Raw genomic sequence first — 18,424 nt, forward strand, 5'->3', positions numbered from 1 at the left:
GTTCCATTATAAATCACAGAATGGTTACAGTATGGAAGGATGCTATTCAGCCCATCTGCCTTAGGCACTGCATTTCCATTAACCTGCTACAGCATGAACTGAAAGCCTAACTTGCACCATGTGTGAATGTTGTTCAGATAAGAGTGAAGAAAAAAGACATGAAATGAAGTAGAAAGATGAATCAATAATTCTATATATCTGAGTTGATTTGTAAATGGCAGCTTGTTCCACTGACACTGTTAGCCAGTATACTCTCTGATACCCACATCATATCTCCAAGATGGCAGTGGAGCAGGATCCCTGAGCCAGAGCTTGTCCTCTCATTCCATATATTTTCTTTCTCTCTCTTTTCATGTATTGTTTTCTTTTTCTTTTTGCCTCCTGTCCCATGACGGCAGCGGTGACGGCCAGGGTGAAAGCCAACGCTGACTCCCGGTCTCACCGTGGACCCAGACTCCCCGTCTCAGCGTGGGCCCAGACTGCCCCCCGCCCCCCGGTCTCAGCGTGGACCCAGACTCCCCCCAGTCTCAGCGTGGACCCAGACTCCCGGCCTCGGCGTGGACCCAGACTCCCGGCCTCGGCGTGGACCCAGACGCCCAGCCTCAGCATGGACCCGGCAGGGGCGGGGGGGCGGGGATTGGTGGCTCAGTGGTTAGTACTGCTGCCTCACAGTGCCAGAAACCCAGGTTTGATTGCAGCCTTGGGCAACTGTGTAGAGTTTGCACATTCTCCCTCTATCTGCAAGGGTTTCCTCCGGGTGTTCTGGTTTCCTCCCACAGTCCAAAGATGTGCAGATTAGGTGGATTGGCCGTGCTAAATTGCCCGTAGACTAGGTGGGTTAGCCATGGGGAACGCAAGGTTACAGGGGTAGCGGACGGTCTACATGGGATGCTCTTCGGAGGGTCAGTGTGCACTCAATGGCCTAAATGGCCTGCTTCCACACTGTAGGGATTCTTTGATCTATTACCCAGACCACCAGCCTCAGCATGGACTAGGACTCCTGGCATTTCTTGAGGTGAAGCCTGACAGGGTCTGGGTTAGAAGGATCGTTATTCTGAACTCTTATTTTTCTAATTTATTGCTGGACTTTTTAATTTCTCTATTTTTCTAATGTTTACTGTAAGAATTTGTATTTAAGAATCTGTACCATGTACCTAAGATGGTGCTGGAAGTGGCAACTTGTAAACTTTTCACTGTACTCATGTGAGTACATTTGACGGTAAAGCTAATTCTAATTCAATTTACAAGATGGCGACAGTACATAAATAATTTTTGTTATCTTTCAGATAGTGCCTGGCCTTCAAAGTCTAGACATGCTTTATAGTCGCTGATCAATCAAATTCTATTTGTCTAAATATGAGCTGAGGCATTCTATTATCTGTTTCGGTTGCAGATGAATGAGTACTCATAGGTAAAGATTTGCTTGTTACTGCATCTTCAGGACTTAGCAATCACTGCAATGATCATATAAGGAGGATGGGTGGAGAGGGGGCCTCTTGTGGTGTAGTGGTTACATCCAGACCCTTGGACTGGGAGGCCTGGATTCAAGTCCCACCTGCTAATCTACTGAAGAGAGGTTGAGTAGATTAGGATTATTTACATTAGAAAGATGGAGGTTGAGGGGGGACCTGATTGAAGTCTACAAAATCATGAGAGGTATAGACAGGGTGGATAGCAAGAAGCTTTTTCCCAGAGTGGGGGGCTCAATTACTAGGGGTCACGATTTCAAGGTGAGAGGGAAAAAGTTTAAGGGAGATACGTGTGGTAAGTTCTTTATGCAGAGAGTGGTGGGTGCCTGGAACGCGTTGCCAGCAGAGGTGATAGAGGCGGGCACGATAGCATCATTTAAGATATATCTAGACAGATACATGAATGGGCAGGGAGCAGAGGGATACAGATCCTTGGAAAATAGGCGACAGGTTTAGATAGAGGATCTGGATCGGCGCAGGCTTGCAGGGCTGAAGGGCCTGTTCCTGTGCTGTAATTTTCTTTGTTCTTTGCTCCAGAGCTAATGTTATTCCATCTCTGAACAAGTAGATTATCAAAATATGTTAAATAAAAATAGAAGGATTAGTAGACCTAACTGAAGTTGTCAAGTTCTATGCCTACTTTGCAAATGTCAATGATAGCTGGGCAATTTAATTAGACTCAGCAACTCCAGTCAGGGAGAGGGCAGTAAATCAGCTAATTCCTGTGTTCTTGCTCATTATCCAGGAACATTACCAGGAAACGTGTGACTGTGGATAAAGTTGGTTTCAGTCACCAAATTCTACGTGGCCATCCCTCCCCAGCCCCTCTCCTCTGCTGTGGTACCTTGTAAATAGTCTTCTTTCCTAAAATCTATGGACACCGCATCACCTCTGTTCACTCCTCAAAGAGATTTGCCAAGTGCAACTTTAGCTGTCTTTGAAGGTGTTCAAAGTATCTGAAGTGAAAATGAAAACTTGAAAAATATTTTCTGCAGCCACCACACACTCAGGAGTCAGACTCTTTTGTTTTCCCATTAGACTGAAAGCTCATGAGATGGTGACCTTTACCTCAATGACAGAGGTGAGGCAGTGATGCTTCAGTTATCCAAAGTTTTGGTCAGACCCATCTAGAGTATCATTCCGAACACATCCATCACAGGGAGGAGATGTCAGTTTCAGAGTGAGAACTGCGCAGGCTCTCCAGAATGATATCAAGGTTTAAAGGGTTCAATGAAGAGGACAGGTTAGGTAAACTGTGAGAGAGAAACACAGTTCATGCTTTATCACGCAGGAGTCAGAATTGATGTGAATCATTAACTGTGCTTCTCTCCATAATCACTGAGCTTCTCCAGCATTTTCTATTTTTATTTCCGATTTCCAGAATCCACAAAATTTAGCTTTTATTTTAGGTTCTGCTTGAAGTTATTAAAATGCTTGAAGGGATCACAAATGCTGTTCATCATGGTCGGGAAATCAGAACGAGGAAGTAAAATTTTAAAATTAGAGTTAGGCTGTTGAGGAGTGAACACAGGAAGTAATTATTCACACCCAATACAGTGGAAATTCTAAACTCTCTCCCCATAGAAAGGCTGTGATTGTTGGCATCAATTGGACCATTCAAGACTGGGATCTGTAAATTGTACTTGGGCAGGACTATCAAGCAACATGGAACAAAGGTGTGTAAATGGCTTCGAGGTAAAGATCAATTATGACCTAAATGAATGCAGAATCGTCAGAGGGGCTGAATAGCCTTCTGCTGTTGCTACGATCAGCAGAAGAACTGAAAGATAGGAGGAGTTGGGGCTGTTTTCCTTGGAGATGAGAAGGCCAAGAGGAGACTTGATAAACGTTTTTAAAATCGTATGGCGTCTGGACAGATTGGGTATGGAGAGACTTTTCCCACTCATAAACTGACTGAGAATCAGAGGGCACAGTTTTAAAGTGTTTTGCAAGCTCAGACAAAAAAAAAATTCTTCACATAGATAATTAGGGCTTTGAATGCACTGCCTGAAGTGTGGTGGAGGCAGGTTAAAATGACGCAGCAAGATGGCATTGGATGGTACTTTGAATAGAAACAATGTGCAGGATTACAAGGGAAAGGCAAGAGAGTGACAGTAAGTTAGAATGCCGAGAGACCAAGGACTGAAATGTTGGGCCAACTGGTCTCCTGCTGCACTGAACAGTTCTGTGATTCTGTGCTGATTACAAAGCTGAAACACAGTTTGAGTTTACAATGAACTGCTCTCTCAGCTATGTTTGGGGTGGAAATGGAGTATTCCTGTTGGCAGTTACTTTGCACTCTTTATTGAGCAAATCTGGTATGTGGCCAAAATTATTTTGGTGCCTCAATTTCTCTGCATGGTTTGAGTTCCCGTGTTCAGTCAGTTTCTTCCCAATGCAGCACTCAGTCTGATTGATAATGCTGAAAATTGCCATGACAACTTATGATCCAAACCATAAACATGATTCAGCTTTCAGAATTTATCCTTCATCACTATCACTATGACCATGCTATAGGGGTGAACAGTTTTCACTTCAGTAGGCTAATGTTGTGGTAACCTTTAGCTTCAAGAAGACTACACATTTCAGCAACTCCCTCTCACACTGTGGGGCATCAGAGTCTGGATGTTTGTGGAACTGGTGTATAAATAGGGATCTGGAGCCACTCCAAGGAATCTCTTGTGAGGTAACGAGTTCATGTGTTTCCAATAATGCACATGTCTCAGTGTCAAATAGTGAAACTGAAAAGTGCCCCTTCGCTCTCTTGTTCTCCCTCTGAACCCCCAGTAAATTGCTTGCAGCTATAATAAAGCCATAGATTGTATGGGATGGGGTGGTGTCATGTCAGAGTTTAAAAAAGTTATATAGTAAACAAATAATTTCAAATAAATAATTTTCAAATTTATTCATGGTTGAACTAGACATAGCATACTAAACAGTATTTCGGGTCTTGTAGCACAGCGGTAACATTCTGAGCCCTAGGCCAAAAGGTTTGGGTTCAAGTCTCACCTCAGACCTGGATTGTAATGTGTCTGAAGAGTGTTCTAACTCACTGGGGTAGCAAGTTGTCATAAAAGTTAAACATTTTATAAAGTACCTCTAAAGTTCTCCAATTTACCCAGGTTGTTATAAAGTACGAACCAGGTTTCCACACTGAAGATGGATTATTTTGTATTACAAGTAGTTAGACTAGCTGCAGGTAAACCAGTTATAAACCATTAATATGTAAGACTATTAATTAAAACTCGAACCCCTTGTAAACTCTTACTTACACACCCTCAGACAGGCAAACAGACAGGATTAAATACCTTATGGGCAGAGGGGAAGAGACTAGAAAGACAGTTCAGTGGTCTTTGATCTTAGATTCTGTTACTGAGATGATTCTTATCACTTTTCTGCTGATCAGTACATTGCTTTAATCATTTTTCTCTGGATGCTTCCACTGGTTGGCAAGAGACTCAAGGTGGCAGGTTTACCCTGGTTTATCAGTTAAAAGTCAAAGCTTATAACAAATGTTGCAGGGAAGATGATTTGGTTTTGTTCTGGTTTACAGTGAATTTTGATTGAAGAGAACAGACAGATTACTCCTGAGAACTGATCTCCTCTCTCTCTCTCTCTTTGTAACTTGTTGCCAGTTCCAAGCTGTTCAGTGAGCTGAGAACCAATCGTACAGTTGTTCACAAGCAAAGGTCTCTATCATCAATCACTGGTCACTGGTTCATAGATCATTCTCCTTTTTGTCACTGAAAGATGCGACAGTGTACCCTTTGGCCCCAAATCATTTGCAACTCAAACTTCAATTACTTGTTTACACAATACCTGGCATCAGGCTACTTATTTTCAAAACTGTAGCCACACTTTCAAACACTGGTTTTAAAACAGCTCTTTCTGGGTGGCATGACGGCTCAGTGGTTAGCACTACTGCCTCACAGTGCCAGGAACTCGGGTTTGATTCCACTCTTGGGTGACTGTCTGTGTGGAGTTTGCATATTCTACCCATGTCTGCATGGGTTTCCGCTGGGTGCTCCAGTTTCGTACCACAGTCCGAAGATGTGCAGGCTAGGTGGATTGGTCATGCTAAATTGCCCACAGAGTTCAGGGATGTGTAGATTAGGTGGGTTATAGAGGGATGGGTCTGGGTGGGATGCTCTGAGAGCCAGTGTGGACTAGTTGGGCCGTAGTGCCTGTTTCTACACTGTAGGGATTCTATGATATTCCTGTCAGTGCACAGCACTTTTTAAAAGAAAACACAAAATAAAACAACACTGTCCTCACAACAGGTTAATAATAATAACTACTTGACAAACCAGTTCTTCTGCCACAGTGAAATCCCTTCCTTGCAATAAACCACTCCTGATTACCACACACTCCCACTTTTTAAATCCATTAACACCACCTCATTACAGGCCACCGTGCTTGACTAGAGCCCACACCTACTTTTTAAATCCTGATCCCTGCTTTCAGCCCACCCTGATTACAATCCAATCCCTGATTCCAGTCCACCTCATCATGGGGGTCTGCAGGTGCTTACTGTATCTAAACTGGTGTCATGTTTCTTAATTACAACAGGAACCACACTTCACAATACCTCATTGGCCAGGAATACTTTGGGACATGTTGAAATGTATGAAGAAATAGGAATAACAATCTTCAAAAATATTCATTTTAACATAGAAACCAAGATTTGGATTTTCCTCCACAGATTGGACATTTACTCATTGAACCATGGACACTTGAAAGTCTAAGCAAAGGTTGAGAGCCATACAGTCTGGATCACTGTGGGCTCAAGGTCCTGATAGGTCCACCTTTAGCTTAGTGTCAATTTTTGTTTGATCGTCACTCAAAGCACTTTGTAATATTTCATTGCATTAAAGACAAACTTGCATTGGAAGAACAAATACAGCAAATGTAAATTTATTTGCTTTAATGCCTCTTAAGGAGGGAAAAATAGCAGGCAATGACCATTCCCAACAAGATATCCCCTTGACATTCAATGGTGTTGCCGTCATTGAATCCTCCACTATCAAGCATCCTGGGGATTAGTATTGACCAGAAACTGAACTGGACCAGCCAATTAAATACTGTAGCTACAAGAGCAGTTCAGAGGCTAGGACTCCTGTAGCAAGTAACTCAACTCCTGGCTCTCCAAAGCCGGCCCATTAGCTACAAGGCACAAGTCAGGAGTGTAATGGAATACTCCCCATTTGCCCAGATGACTGCAACTTCAACAACACTCAAGAACATTCAGGACACAGCAGCTGGCTTGATTAGCAGCACATTCATAAACATTCAGTACTTTCACCACGATTCACAGCAACAGCAGTGTGTACCATCTACAAGATGCACTGCAGCAAGTCACCAAGGCTCCTTAGACAGCCACTTCCAAACTCTCAGTGTCTATCACCGAGAAGGAGAAGGATTGCAGATACAATGTGAACACCACTACCTGCCATTTGCCCTTCAAGCCAAACATCATCGTGACTTGTCATGAGATTGCAGGTCATTCACTGACACCAGGTCAAAATCCTGGACCTCCCTCCCTAGCAGCTCACCACCGACCTTCTTCAGGACAATTTGGGATGGACAATAAATGCTGGCCTAGCCAGAGGCTCACACGTTAACGAGTAGAAAATTAAATTCTGATCCAGAACCCTGCGATATTGATATTGCATTTCACAATTTTGGCCATTTTTGAGTGAAAAACCCCAAACCTCTTGCCTTGCACAGGGCTTAATTTCTTCTTCACTGGGTTAGACATCTTCAAGAAAATTCTTGATGGGAAGGTTTGGTTTAAGGAACCTGAGGATAATTTTCAACACTCTGTTGAGTGCTGAGAAGTCTTGAAGGAGGTCAAGAAGAGGTCTTGAGCAGCAGTGAAGGTTGTGCCCATGTTTCGCATCAGTTTCTGAAGGGGAGAGGGATGCGAGACTGAGGGGGGTTCCTTCCCATCTGTAGGTACAGGACATCCCTCCTCCACCAGGGCCTCCTGAACTACATCAGAGAATATGTGAACCTTCTCCCTCAGTCCTTGAGCCTTTCTGGGCCCTGTCACATTCTAGACCATTACTGGGAGTGGCTGTGAACAGCCTCACAAGCAGCTGCAGGAATACTGTGTCCATTCAGCACTGAGTGTTAACCCTTCACATGACTTACTCAAGCAATGCAGGAAAGGTCAGGTTCTAGTCATCAGCAATTTGAACAAAAACTGCATGCCAACTCCAGCCTTTCAAACAGACGTGTCTTATTAACACAGCATCCATGCAGCATCTGTTTTTAAGCTTTGACCAGAATAACCCACCGATGGTTACCCGAGCAGTGATATCAGTAACGGAGGCTTGGCAGATTCCAATTCTTGGGAATCAGGCCAAAATCTTCTGTCATGGGTCATTTCTGGCTGATTGGGAATGTACACAAATAATCCCTCATCTAATCAGGGAAGAAAAAATGTTTCTGAAGGGGTTGAAATCCAAAACTAATCACAGCAGTGCCAGGAAAGCATTTCTGCAAACACCGATTCAGTTTTCTGGAACAACTGGCGTACTGGAGCTTTCAGTATCCATCTCAATGTATCAGTCAAATGGCCATGAGGACAAACAGCGCTGTAGGACACTTTGTAACCTCCATTCAATCTGCTGTCAGTGGAATTTTAAGACAATTGCTGTCAGTAACGTTGAAAATGCAGCTAAACATAAAAAAAAATCAAAGAACTGCGGATGCTGGGAATCAGAAACAAAATCAGAAATTCAGGTCCAGAAATGTTAACTGTACTTTCTCTCCACAGATGCTGCCAGACCTGCTGAATTTTTTCAGCAATTTCTGATTTTGTCTTTGAAAATGCGGCTGCCCGATTTTGAAAAAATACTGTCAGGTTCACTCCTGTCCTTTAGGGAAAGAAATCTACCATCCCTGTTCAATGTGCGGCTCCAACCCAGTAAGTGCCTGACTGTTAACTGCGCTCTTAAACAGTCACTCACAAGGTATCAGCAGCTCAAGATAAAGCTCCACAAGGGCTTTCTCAAGGGCAATTAGGGATGGGCAATAAGTATTGGGCTTGCCAGGGATGTTCACATCCTGGGAATGACAGATTTTAAAGCAACTGTTATACTCGGAAAATATCGTCTCTCACGTCCAGCCACTAAATTAACCTGCAGCTTCATGAAAACAAGTTTCCAAACCAAGGATCCTCTGCAATTCAGTCTGCAAAAAGGCTCGAACAAATGAAGCTCAAATTCCGAAGTAAAATCTGGCAGACATTTTACTCCATTTGATGGGCTCAGCATTTAAAAAGAAGTATTTTGGGGAATGATACATAAGGGAGGAGTATCTTGGATAAAGCTGTTATGCTTGGCTGTGCCTAGCTGTGAAATGCGAAAGGCGTTTGGAGATTTTACAATTCTGTAGTTGGGTTTATATTGGAAGCTGGGCATGTTTTTGTTGGAAAAGGATAGACTTCAAGGTGATCTCATTGAAGTTGTCAAGACCATGAAGTGAGTTAATAAAATGGATTGGGGCAATTTGTTGCTCATGTCAAAAAAATCAAATCATAGATTAAAATATGGGGGAGTTAGAGTTAAAAGGGCGTGAGGGTGTGATGATTCCTCATTTAAATGGGAGGTTAGTTTTATAGAAGTGTTAATGGAACTAAAGGATTATTGAATGTTTTGGAGAGAAGTGTTTAAGGAATCTGTGAGTAGGGTGCCGTAGGGCAGTGCCAATATGCATTCAAAGCTGTACTAGCTCCTTTAAAAGTTAAATAGAGTACTGCCGAGGAAATCTTCACAATTGCAAGAAAAGAGAAGATAGAGGAACAGAGAGGAGGACAAAGTAGGAGGTGAGAAAGTAGAGACAGGAGGGAGGAAAGTAGAGACTCAGGTGAGGTGATAGCCTCGTGGTATCATCACTGGACTGTTAACTTAAAGAGCCAGATAATGTTCTGGGGATCTGGGTTCAAACTCTACCATGGCAGATCGTTGAATTTAACTTCAATGAATATTTAGATAAAAAAAAGTCTAATGATGACCACGAAATCATAGCTGACTGTCAGAAAAACCGATTTGGTTCACTAACGTCCATTAGGGAAGGAAACTGCCATCCTTACCTGGCCGGGCCAAGTGTGACTCCAGACCCACAGCAATGTGGTTGACTCTTAACAGCCCTCTGGGCAATTGGGAATAGGCAATAAATGCTGCCTAGCCAGTAACGTCCTCATCCCGTGAATGAATAAAGAAAAAATAAAGAAAGAGGAAGGAAGTAGAGCACAGAAAAGGGAAGAAAATAAAGTAGTGCAGAGAAGATTAAGAGGTGAGAAGGCAAAGTGAAGAGAGGAGGACGGGAGGAGTGGGGAAGAAAGGGAGGAGAGCATAAGGAAGGGGTGGGAATTCAGAAGTACTGTTGGAAAAAGACATGAAAAGAATGATGTGACTGGATGAGAATGTAGAAAAGGAGGGATTGGAAGGGGAAAAAAGGACAGACAAATGGGCAACAAAATATTGAGTAGTGAAGTGGAGAAAAAGAGGAAAACAAAATAGTTCTTCGTGCTAAGGTCAGCCAGCATTGGTCGTACTTGAACTCATCAAACTTCTCCCCTTTGACTTTACCTTTCTCCTTCTTGAATTATGATGATTTTGATCAAATACAGAACTAGGGTTGGCACAAATAGAGAGAAATGGGTATAATTTGATGATAACTACTGAGACATGATTGCAGGGAGGCCAGGTTGGGAACTGAATATCCAAGGGTACTCCGTGTTTCAGAGGATAGAATGGAAGGAATAGAAGGTGGTATAGCTTTATTAGAAAAGGAGCAGATCAGTGCTACAGTGAGAACTGATATCGGCACTGGAGATCAAGACGTAGTCTGGGTAAATTAAGAAAAAGCAAGGGAAAGTAGTCCTTGGGCAGAAATAAGAAAAAGCAAGGGAAAAAAGTAATCTATAGGTCTCCAAACAGTAATCTTTAATTGAGCACAGTATAAACCACGTAATACTGGGGGGTTTGTAACAAAGATACAGCAATAATCATGAGGCATTTTAATGTGTATATAGGCTGGACTAATTAAATTGTCAAGGGTAGCCACGAGGGAGAGCTAATTGAATGTATTAGTGATTGTTTCTTGGAGCTATATGTTGTGGAACCAACCAGGAGCAGGCTGTTCAAGATTTAGTATTGTATAATGAAGTGGGATTAATTAATTATCTCATAGTAAAGGATCCTCTAGTAAGAGTGATCATAGCATGCTACAATTTCAAGTAAGATTGGAAGGTGAGAAACTGGAGTCCCACAACAGTACTCTGGAATTAAACAAAGATAGTTACATAGGCAAGAGGACAGATTTGGTCCTAGTGTACTAGGCAGGAAGGCTAAAAAGTAGGATGGTTGATAAGCAGTGGCAGATGCTTGAGGAGATACTCAAACGCTCCCAATCAAAATATATTACAGAAAGGAAGAAAGGTTTAAGAAGGGGAAAAAAATCCATGGCTAAGCAAGCAAGTTGAAGATAATATAAAGAGAAAAACTAAGCATGTCATATTGCAAAGATGAGTGGCAGGCTGGAAGACTGGGAAACTTTTAAAGATCAACAAAGTGTTACTAAAAGGTAATAAAAAGACCAAAGATAAATTATGAAAGAAAACTAGCACAAATATAAAAACTGACAGTAAAAGCTTCTTTAAAAGGGAAGAAATTAGCTAAAATGAAGGTTGGTCCCTTGAAGGGTGAGACAGGGGAGTTAATGGTGGGGAACATAGAAATGGTGGAGACACTAAATTGATATTTGGCCTCAGTTTTCACCATGGAAGATACCAATAGCATTCCAATAATAACAGTTAATGCTTAAGTTATAGAAAGGGAGGAACTTAGAACAATTGTCACCATTAGGGAAAAAGTACCAAGCACACTACTGGGATTGAAGGAAGAAGTTCCCACGGCTTGATGGCTGACATCTTAGGGTCGTACAGAAAATGGCAGCAGAAGTAGTGGCTCCATTAGTTATAATATTCCAAAATTTCCTGGATGTGGGAAGGTTCCAGTTGATTGGGAAAATGCTACTATGACACCCTTATTCAGAAAAGAAAGGAGGCAGAAACAAGGAAACCATTGACCAGTTAGTTTAACATCTATCGTTGGGAAACTGTTAGATTCTATTATTAAGGAAGTGATAACAGGACATTTGGAACATCAAAACACAATCAGAGTCGGTATGGTATTATGAAGGGTAAGTCATGGGGTTTGACTAATTTTCTAGAGTTCTTTGAAGATGAACAAGCAAGGTGGATTTTGGAGATCCTGTAGATGTAGTCCTTCTAGACTTCCAAAAGGCATTTGATAAGGCTGTGCAAAAGGTTAACACACGAGGTAAGATCATATGGGGTTAGAGGTAATTTATTTGCTTAGATAGAGGATTGGCTAATCAACAAAAAGCAGATAGTCAGGATAAATGAGTCTTTTTCTAGTTGGTAAGAAGTAACTGGAGGGGTGCCACAGCGCTTGGCCCTCAGGCTCCATAATAATGACTTGAGTGCAGGGATGGAAGGTACTATAGCTATATTCAGATGACTAAAATAGATGGGAAAGCAAGTTGCAATGAAGAAATAACAAATTTACAAATGGATATGGATAGTTTAGGTGAATCAACCAAAATTTCACACATGGTGTTTACTATGAATACGTATGAGGTTATCAGTTTTGATCAGAAGAATAGAAAGGCAAATTTTTATCTAAATAGAGAGAAACTTCAGAGTGCTTCACTACAGAGGGAGTTGGGTGTCATTGTGCATGAATCACAGAACATGAGTATGCAACAACAGCAGGTAATAAAGAAGACAAATGGAATGTTGGCATTTATTGCTAAAGTAATAGAATGTGAAAGCAGAGAAGCATTATGACAACTGTACAAGGCATCAGTGAGACCATACCTGGAGTATTGTGAATAATTTTGGTTCCCTTACTTGAGGTGTGATGTAGTTGCATTGAAGGCAGTTTAGTGAACCACTAGATTGATTCCAGAGGCCTTACAATGAGAGATTGAACAGTTTAGGCCTATACTCTCTGTAATTTAGAGGAATGAGAGGAGATCCCATTGAGGTATTTAAGACAAATTAGATCTACAGTGAATGTTTCCTCCTGTGGGGCAATCTGGAATGAAAGCTCGTGGTTTTATGATAATGGGTAGCAGATTTAAAACAGAGATGGGGAGAAATTACTTCTTTCAAAGGGTTGTGAATCTGTGGAAATCACTGCACCAAAGTATGTTGGAGTCTGGGACATTGAGTAAATTTAAGGAGGAGATAGGCTGGTCTTTATTAGTAATGGGTTGAAGCGTAATGGAGAATGGATGAGTTAGTGGAGTTGAGGCCATGCTCTTGTAAGATGAAGGAGGAGATGCATGGGGCTGAAATGTTTACTCCTGCTCCCAGTTCTTATGTCCCTTGTAATGAATGATAATATTCCATTAGACATCTTTATAATTTGCTGCACCTGCATACTTATACCTAGATTCATTGTGCCTCAGGTATTTGTTATCTTTCTCCATGTTTGTGCTATGTAGCTTTTCTATTTTTCATGCCAAAGTGGACAACCTCACATTTTTGCACATCTGACATTTTTTTTTTACCTACTCTCTTAACCTGTCTGTATCTTTTTGTAGCCTCCTATTGTCCTCTTCACAACTTACTTTCCTACTTTCTTTGTGTAATCAGTGAATTTTGCAACAATTCCTTCTGACCCTTCATTCATATCATTTATATAAATTCTGAGGGTAGGAGTTGATGCTAAAGACCAGCCATGACCTTACTGGATTGCAGAGGAGGATTGAGGGTGATGTGGCCATTGACTATGTCACAGGATTAGTGTTCCATGCTATTGTTGTGAGGGTATGCATTCACATCCAAATTCAATTCCATATCAATAGTGGTTAGTGGGATTTAAATTCCGGTAAATGGGGGAAATAAAATTTGCAGAGGTAGCCACTAGGAGTGTATTTGGGTCAGTTACCTAGAACAATATGCTTCAGAACCAACCAGGTGTAGCTGTCTTTGCACTAAGTTTTCAATGTAGCATGTAGAGACTTCCACATGGATCTATGGATTGCCCCTTTCTCCAGTGATATTTGCACAAAGCAAGATTAGGTCACAGTAAATCAGCAGTGATGCAGGTATAATGTTTTGAAATTCGTGAGGTTTGGGGGATAGCAGTTCAGGTTGATCAACCAGCCAACAGAAAATGCTGTCAGGTTGTGCAGCTATTTCGCCTGTTAATAAATCTTTCAGAACCAATTGCTTTATGCGTGATTGTGAAAATCTGAAAATACATTTTTAAAATTCAGTCCTGGAATGTGGGAGTCCATGGCTAGGCCAAAAATGATTGCTTGTCCTCAGTTGCCCTAGAGAAGGTGGTGGTAAGCAAATTCCCTGAACTGCTGATGACTGTGGGGTGTGTATCCATACTCTGTGAAGCCTCTGGGAAAGTTTTCCAGATTCTTCGCAACCTCCCTCCCGATAGTGAAACCAAATTCTGCTTCTCTTGAGGACAACTGCATCAAAGAGAGTGTGCTGCTCCAGTCTTTAACAGCTGGCCTTCTCCTGCACATCAAGTCTTGCTGATGGTAGCTATGTCCTCTTTCTCGGGCGGCTAAGTTAGATTGAAGATTGACAAGGAGCTTGGAGGAAGAAGTCTATGGTGCCAGGTAGATGTCTCATGTAACAGATAGTTTTGTGAACAGAAGTTTTTTTTCCTGTTTTGGCTAAAAAAGATTGCACACCTGAGCGTATTTCTAGTGGGTTGGCATACTGATCAATATTCATGACATCCTAATGACACAAAATAGGTTCTTGAATGCTAATTCTCCTGCAAGGTTCTGAGAACTTAGCAGTAAAACTTTAAATCACTATCAGGAAACTGAATTATTGCCTCTCTCACAATTATGTCCCCCTGCCTTCCATTCTAAAAGTTCTGGACAGGTCTGGAAAAGCCTGTCTATTGTGTCTGCAATTGCTATCATATCATTTCTTTTTATTTATATTTGTGCAAAGAAATTCATGTTTATTTAGGATTGAATCAGGGCTACATGAAGGAGGCGGGCAGTGGCATTAGTCTGTGGATTGATACAGGGCTATAGGGAGAGAGTGAGGCAGCAGGTTAGTTAGGGATTGATCTATGGGGAGAATGTGGGCAGTGCCTGATGTTGATGATGCTTGCCAAATGATTTTTTTTCTGTGCCTTAAAATTCTATGACATTGAACATGTCATGTAAATATGAAAAACTGCTGTCTTTCACAGAAAGTCATCGTATTAATAATCTTATTCTGCCTCAAGACTATAAAGGAAAGACAGTGGATGAAACAAGTAGCAATAATTTGGTTCTAATACATAATCATTTTGTACCCTTCCTCAATAAAACTTGACAGTTAAACTGTTGTGAATAATTTGATGGATGGAGACTAAGGGCTGATAAAGCCTTCAGTGTTTTGTTGCTGTTCGAATCTGACCGTTTCTGCTTCAATGAACATGATTCATTGTCTTTTGGTGTTGTGTTTGCCATGTTCTTATATAAATGCCCACCTTTCATTTCATAAATCAAAATCCCCATCCCTTGCAGAGAAGTCTGGAACAATGTATATACACAAATTGTGCATACCTTGACAGATATCCTTGATTCAAATATTTTTATTTTCAATAAAAGCATTTTTGTTGCAAAATTCAGCAGTGGGAACAACATCGTTAATTTTAATGTGCATTTTTTTTTGGTGGCAAATTAATTAGGAATGTTTGCTGAATACCTTTGATTCCAGGATCCCATTGTGCCCTTGGACACATTCCCTGATGAAATTTTGAGAGATGAAGGTATGGTTTAGGGGATGGAGGGATACGGTGTGAAATTTCCAATTTCCCGCACTAATTGGTATGGTTGTTTTTATAGAATTTAAAATTATCATCCTTGTTTTCATATTCCTACAAGACCTATCCCCTCTCTATTTCAATCAATCTTGCCCATGCAACCTTTCACAATTTCTGCATTTGTCCAGTGCTGTTGTCCTATACAATCTCACTCCCTCCTCTTTCACTCCACCATAGGTGGCTGTACCTTGTGCCATAGGGTCACTCTAACCCTCTCTACTTCTCTATCACTCTCATTCTCCCTCTCTCCTTAAAGGCTGTGCTTAAAAACAACCTCTTGCCTAAAAGTTTGGTCACCTGCCTGAGGATGTCTCCGTGTAGAATGGGCTCAGATTTTGGCTGATTTATGCTCCTGTGAAAGATGTTTCATAAAAATACGGTCAGAAGTGAGGATGTTTGCTAATGATTGTACAATGTTCAATATCATTCGCGACTCCTTAGATACTGAAGCTGTTCCTCCACCACCAACACTCAGCAGCAGCACTGTGTACTATCTGCAAGATATAGTGCAAAAATTCACCAAAGGTCTTTAGACAGCACCTTCCAAACCCAACACCATTTTCTTCCAGAAGGACAAGGACTGCAGATACATACATCACCTCCTGCAAATTTCCCTCCAAGTCACTCAGCATCCTGACTTTGAAATATATTGCCATGTCAGTGCAGCACAGTGGCTCAGTGGTTAGCACTGCTGCCTCACAGCACCAGAGACCCAGGTTTGATTTCAACCTCAGGCAACTGTTTGTGTGAAGTTTGCACATTCTCCCCGTGTCTGCGTGAGTTTCCTTGGGTACTCTGGTTTCCTCCCACAGACCAAAAATGTGCAGGTTAGATGGATTGACCATGCTAAATTGCCTGTAGTGTCCAGGGATGTGCATAATAGGTGGACTAGCCACAGAAAATGCAGGGTATAAGGATAGGGTGAGAGTGGGGGGATAGTCTTCGCAGGGTCGGTGTAGACCAAATGGGCCGAATGGCCTGCTTCTACACTGTAGGTATTCTATGATTCCTTAACTGTCACTGGGTCAAAATCCTGGAATTCCCTCCTTAACGGCATTGGAGGTCAACGTGGACTGCATTGATTCAAGAAGACAGTTCACCACCACCTTCTCAAGGGACCAGTGATAAATGCTGGCCAGAGATGCCTACGTACCACAAATTAATAAAAAAAAAACTATTCAGTTTGAAAAACAGTAAATCAAAAGTGAGTGCCAGTCTGACATTTGGAAAGCAAACAACTTCTTTGGCAGGACCTCAGGATTGAGGATGAAGATGACATTTCCACTCTGCTTTGATGGATTCTCAGGTGACTGAGAAGGCCAATGCACAATATGCAGACTCTGCCACATACAGGACAGGCTCTGCTTGTAGCTCCTGGAAAATGAGGTACAAACAACAACACTTGCAGCCACAAAACAGACTTAATGTACAAAACTGTTCCACGTCTTTGGACTGGAGTTTACTGAACCTAAAACTTAAAAGAGATATTAAGGTAGATGGTCAAAAGCTTGATCAAAGATGTAGTTTTAAGGAGTGTCTTAAATGAGGACTTAAGGTAGATTTGCAGAAATTTAAGGAGGAAATATCAATGCTAAGAGCTTTATCAGTTGCCAATAGTGGAACTAATAAAGTCAAACTAAAATCTGGGATGCACACTAGGCCAGGAATTAGAGGAACTCAGAGAATTCAAAGGGTTTTGGGATGGAGGAGATCACAGAACTAGGAATGGGAAAGTCTATGGAGGGATCGGAAAACAAGGAGAATTTTAAAACTGAGGCATTCTACAGCTATCTACCAGTGTGGGCCAGTGAGCATGGGACTTGATTCATGTAAGGATACAGACAAGAGTTTTGATGTCTTCAGGTTTATGAAGGATTGGAGTTGGGAATGTGATCAGGAGAACATTAGAAAAGTCAAATATACGCATCATAAACACATGGACGAGAGTTCCAGCAGCAGATGAATTGCAACAGGGCATAATCAGAAAATGTTATGTTGCTTCCAATATTTTAGTGGAAGAAATTTATGGTCATTCAATAATAGGTGCCAAACAATAAATCTAACAATTTGGAAATAGTGCAAGGCTTGAGAGAAAAGATGACGAGGTCCTTAGATTTTTGAAGACAGCAGGGCAGGTTGAAAAAGTGATTAAGAAGGAATGTGGAATACTTGCCTTTATTAATCCATTGATTGAATACAAGACTAAGGAGGTTATGATGGAGCTGAATATAAAATTAGTCAGGCCATGCTGGAGTAATGTGTGGAATTCTGGTTGCCACACTATAGAAAGGACGTAATTGCACAAGAGGAAGTGCAGAGAAGGTTCACAAGGATGCTGCCTAGACTGGAGTGATTCAGCTATGAAGAGAGACTACATAGCATGGGGTTGCTTTCTCTGGATTAGAGAAGGCCGGGAAGCAGGCAGGGAGTGCTATATGAGGTGTACAAAGTTATAAAGTACATAGGTAGAGTTGATAGAGATTAACTTTTTACCTTGGTAGAGGGGCACAGTTTTAATTTAAAGAGCAGGATGTTTAGAGGGGGTTCGTGAAAAGCATTTTTATCCAGAAGGTGGTGAATCTCTGGAAGTCACTGCCTAAAAGGATGTTAGAGGCAGGAACCGCCAAGACATTTAAAAAGCATTTAAGTGAACACTTGAAGCACCATAGCATACAAAACTATTGGCCAAGTGCTAGAAATTGGAATTAGAATAGATAAATGCTTGATGTCCAGCATGGACATGCTGGGCCAAAGGACCTTTTTGCATACTGTAAAAACTCAATGACTTTATGTCGTAGAGTTGGGTGCAATAAGTGTACATGCTGGGACTTGATGTTATGCTTACACGAGAAAAGACAGTCTAATGCCTTTCAACCATGGTACACTTCAAATAAATGTTGATCTTGTTAATATTAATCTTGCTACGTGCACCTGCTATGCAATGTAACCTGTATGCCTCACTCTGTCTAAGCACCCTATGATCTGTATGTCTTTGCTTACAATGATCTGCCTGTACTGCTTGCAAACAAAGCTTTTCACTGTACTTAGGTTCACATGACTACA

General features: G+C 41.6%; 1 protein-coding gene and 1 long non-coding RNA gene across 6 annotated transcripts in view; one reads left to right on the top strand and one right to left on the bottom strand.

Annotated features, from left to right (window-relative positions):
• Positions 1 to 18,424, top strand: part of LOC109915896 — a 57,999-nt gene that overhangs the window by 38,667 nt on the left and 908 nt on the right. The gene's annotated exons all lie outside the window — the stretch shown is intronic.
• LOC109915894 (lipoma-preferred partner homolog) overlaps positions 1 to 18,424 on the bottom strand; it is a 344,491-nt gene that overhangs the window by 25,987 nt on the left and 300,080 nt on the right. The gene's annotated exons all lie outside the window — the stretch shown is intronic.

Source organism: Rhincodon typus, chromosome 13 (assembly GCF_021869965.1).
Source record: "Rhincodon typus isolate 14 chromosome 13, sRhiTyp1.1, whole genome shotgun sequence".
Taxonomy (NCBI): domain Eukaryota; kingdom Metazoa; phylum Chordata; class Chondrichthyes; order Orectolobiformes; family Rhincodontidae; genus Rhincodon; species Rhincodon typus.